Source organism: Oncorhynchus kisutch, linkage group LG3 (genome assembly GCF_002021735.2).
Source record: "Oncorhynchus kisutch isolate 150728-3 linkage group LG3, Okis_V2, whole genome shotgun sequence".
In the NCBI taxonomy this organism is placed as follows: Eukaryota; Metazoa; Chordata; class Actinopteri; order Salmoniformes; family Salmonidae; genus Oncorhynchus; species Oncorhynchus kisutch.
In genome coordinates this window covers 28,553,011-28,557,658 of record NC_034176.2, presented here as the reverse complement: position 1 = coordinate 28,557,658, position 4,648 = coordinate 28,553,011, and positions in this window count along the sequence as shown.

Sequence of the window (4,648 nt, the reverse complement as noted above, 5' to 3'; positions counted from 1 at the left end):
TTACCGTATTATTCTCCCTTAATGAGATTCTACTCACTGGACCCACACTGGTTGAATCAACAATGTTTCTATGTAATTTCAATGAAATTCTGCTAAACCAACATGTAATATACTTTGAATTGACTTCTGCGCCCAGTGGGTACCTTGTAAAACCAATGTCATTGTTATTGCTGCTAGCTTGATTCTTCTCAGCTGGCATTCTACTTGCACCTCTCGCAGGGTCATTCATGTAAGTGTTTTTCTTTGGGTAGGTAACTATGATCGCTATTTGTCTTTCTAGTCCTGTACACCAGTAATGGCATGCCCCGCATGACACAAACATTTCCATGTGATTTCAGATTAAGTTCTTAAGGAACCGATTCACTCCAATGTTTACAGCCAGAACTGGATGCACCTGAAATGTAACATACAATACCATAGTCGACACAACAAGTTCACCTTTAATGTAGAAAACAAATTGGTCTGCATATTTATAGGACTTTGTGTGAAATATATGTGATATTAAAGCGCCCTCTCAAGGTGGAATGGGCTGGCTACTTTGGACCGTCAAAACTGGCCAAGTTTTCGATTGATACCCTTTAAGATTTGATTTGAAGGCTCCAGAAAGAAGTCAACTGAAATTGTGAGTTGCATTAAAGAAGACAAATGTCTCAGCTTTATCTTCAATGCAAAGGCAAAAGCATCAGCAGAAACAGTACAGGTTGCAGTGAGCAGCTGAAATCTATAATGCTCACCAAAAACAATGGAAATGGCCTTTCCTTGCTTGGATGATAAAAATGTCTATGAATATGCATGTCTCATTTCTGAACCGCTTCTGCATTTATCATAGAACTGGGCTACTCTTAAATAGACTGTATGTAAGTAAAGTGTGAATCCAATTGGTGCAATATCCACTGATGTGATCAGCTGATGCCACCACTCTCGGGTTTCCCTTTTGAACTGCTTTCGCTTGATATAAAAGTCAAAGTGAAAAAGTAGATTTCTAAGTTGACCAGTTCTGCACATGCTTCTTTGATGCACACATGCACTGGTGTCTCTTGCTGCCATTGCCATTACTGGTGTAACTAGCTGTTACTATTTCTGCTTGCTGTTTTCTGATATCCAATTACCACTCCAGCCTTCAACTGTCTGGGTTCTGTTTCTTCCTTCAGGGGATTTGGTATAGCATATTGTACTGGCCTGTAGTTGTTTTATCATCTGTGTAGGATGCTTTGCTCTGGCAGTGAGCTACCCTGAAGGAGCAGAGCCTAACGCCTAGACTATGCACTGTAATTCTAATAAATGGTCAAACGTGGCATTTCCTTTCTGAAATGAAGTTGCACCAGAACGGCCTACGGTGTTCTGAGACTTTCCTAGATTCAGTGACAGTTAAAGTACCAGCATTCTGTTTAACCCTTTTTTGGTTACTACATGGTTCCGTATGTTTTATTTCATAGTTTTGATGTCTTCACTATTATTTTACAATCTAAAAATAAATACCCTTGAATGAGTAGGTGTCCAAACTTTTGACGGGTACTGTATATAATGTAACATGTCTCGTCTTGAAAATGGCCCTTGATAAACAGGCCTAAACTTATGTACCATTCCTCCTTTTTCCCCAGCCCATTTTCCTGTCCTTTGCACTGAAGGCAAATGGCCATTGACAAGGATCCCTCTGTGGTAAGAGTATACAGTGGGGAGAACAAGTATTTGATACACTGCTGATTTTGCAGGTTTTCCTACTTACAAAGCATGTAGAGGTCTGTAATTTGTATCAAAGGTACACTTCAACTGTGAGAGACGGAGTCTATAACAAAAATCCAGAAAATCACATTGTATGATTTTAAGTAATTAATTTGCATTTTATTGTATTTGATACATCAGAAAAGCCGAACTTAATATTTGGTACAGAAACCTTTGTTTGCAATTACAGAGATCATACATTTCCTGTAGTTCTTGACCAGGTTTGCACACACTGCAGCAGGGATTTTGGCCCACTCCTCCATACAGACCTTCTCCAGATCCTTCAGGTTTTGGGGCTGTCGCTGGGCAATACAGACTTTCAGCTCCCTCCAAAGATTTTCTATTGGGTTCAGGTCTGGAGACTGGCTAGGCCTCTTACTGAGGGAAGGAGGTTGTTGGCCAAGATCTCGCGATACATGGCCCCATCCGTCCTCCCCTCAATACGGTGCAGTCGTCCTGTCCCCTTTGCAGAAAAGCATCCCCAAATAATTATATTTCCACCTCCATGCTTCACGGTTGGGATGGTGTTCTTGGGGTTGTACTCACCTTCTTCTTCCTCCAAACACGGCGAGTGGAGTTTAGACCAAAAAGCTCATTTTGTCTCATTAGACCACATGACCTTCTCCCATTCCTCCTCTGGATCATCCAGATGGTCATTGGCAAACTTCAGACGGGCCTGGACATGCGCTGGCTTGAGCAGGGGGACCTTGCGTGCGCTGCAGGATTTTAATCCATGACGGCATAGTGTGTTACTAATGATTTTCTTTGAGGCTGTGGTCCCAGCTCTCTTCAGGTCATTGACCAGGTCCTGCCGTGTAGTTCTGAGCTGATCCCGCACCTTCCTCATGATCATTGATGCCCCACGAGGTGAGATCTTGCATGGAGCCCCAGACCGAGGGTGATTGACCGTCATCTTGAACTTCTTCCATTTTCTAATAATTGTGCCAACAGTTGTTGCCTTCTCACCAAGCTGCTTGCCTATTGTCCTGTAGCCCATCCCAGCCTTGTGAACGTCTACAATCTTAACCCTGATGTCCTTACACAGCTCTCTGGTCTTGGCCAATGTGGAGAGGTTGGAGTCTGTTTGATTGAGTGTGTGGACAGGTGTCTTTTATACAGGTAACGAGTTCAAACAGGTGCACTTAATACAGGTAATGAGTGGAGAACAGGATGGCTTCTTAAAGAAAAACTAACAGGTCTGTGAGAGCCAGAATTCTTACTGGTTGGTAGGTGATCAAATACTTATGTCATGCAATAAAATGCAAATGAATTACTTAAATCATACAATGTGATTTTCTGGATTTTTGTTTTAGATTCCGTCTCTCACAGTTGAAGTGTAAAATGACAGACCTCTACATGCTTTGTAAGTGGGAAACCTGCAAAATCGGCAGTGTATCAAATACTTGTTCTCCCCACTGTATGTGCTAGTGAGTGTGTAGTGTATGTTCTGTAGGTTTACAGGATTATATCCAGGGGGTCTCTGAAATAGCGATCACAGGCTGTAATTTTGTCTAGCTCCCGGGCCTTATTCTCCAGAGAGCCATAGACCAGGCTGGCCCAGTGGAGTGCTGTTGGGATATGAACTAAGATGAAGTGCCTCTGTGGACAAACTGCATCCTTTGTACATAATGTAGCTGGGCCATCTATGTCTATAAAATCCTCTCCACTGTTGCTGTGTGTGGCTACACTAAGCCCAATGTGGGCCCTCTTTTCATTCATTACCAGACAGATTGCAGCCCAGAGAGACATTCATTGTGCAGGGCAGTGTATTGGCATTTTTACAGCTGTGATTTTGTTTTGCTGCCATTTCTATGACTTTTTCATGTGATGGTTTTTCCTTAAAGAGGTTTTCTCTTTAGAAGGTTCTAACAGTGATAAAAGCCATGGTTCAGAAGGACTTACGGCTGTCAATTAGCTTTTCAATGAGGGGACAGCATACCAAAGCATATAATATGTGATTCTCTGGTCTGCCATGGCTATCCTGGTCCCATCTATGAATCCAGCAGGATTTCACCCAATTTGGACTTGTATCTTCTTTTGTTTTTTAGGAACTCCTTTTGCAATCCTATATCATTAATTTACACATTGAAACAATTTCTAGTTGATTTCTAGATGTTGCTGTATGTTTTCCCTGTGTTTATGGTAAAGAGAGTATTATATTTTCTCCCATTATCTAAGCCAGTGTCTATCCAACATTGGTCATCACCATCACACACTCCCACTCCGCTATCCGTACCAGAGGATAAACAGAGCAGCTCCTACCCAGTCACGGCACCCAGCCTCTCACTGAATTGTATGCAGTCAGTCAGTTTCCACCCAACCAAGTCTCTCACATTCTATTCTCCTCTCACTCCAAGTTATTGATTGCCATGACTTGGGTTACTTCATCACAGCTTTGATCATCAGCCTTTTTCACAGACAATTTGCTCTATCCTGTGCTTGGCCATATGTCTTGCCAAGCAGACCCCAAAACGTACACCGAGATGGTATTTTCTGGGAGTCCTCTCTTCAGTGATGGATCATTGGAATAGGATTTGCTGGATGGAATAGGAGCAACGTAAAGACAAACTGTGGGACTGATATGGAATTTTGTTATCAATGTTCATAAATTTCAATGAATCTAATCGGTCTGCAACGTTCTGGTTTAAATGAAACAGACAGAATTCCCAGCTTATAAAAGTCAAATCAATGTTTATTCACGAGAGCTCTCCTGTTCATATACAAAGACATTAATTTTATACCATGCTCCTTACTTACACACACACATGCACACTAACATGAATTAACATTAATGAATAACTTAAAATAAATATATCTTAAATATACATTAACATCTTCAATTGGAATAAATTAACATTATCATCTATAGAATGATATAACAAACAAAATAATAAAATCAGCAGCAGATTTTTTTAACTAAGTACAC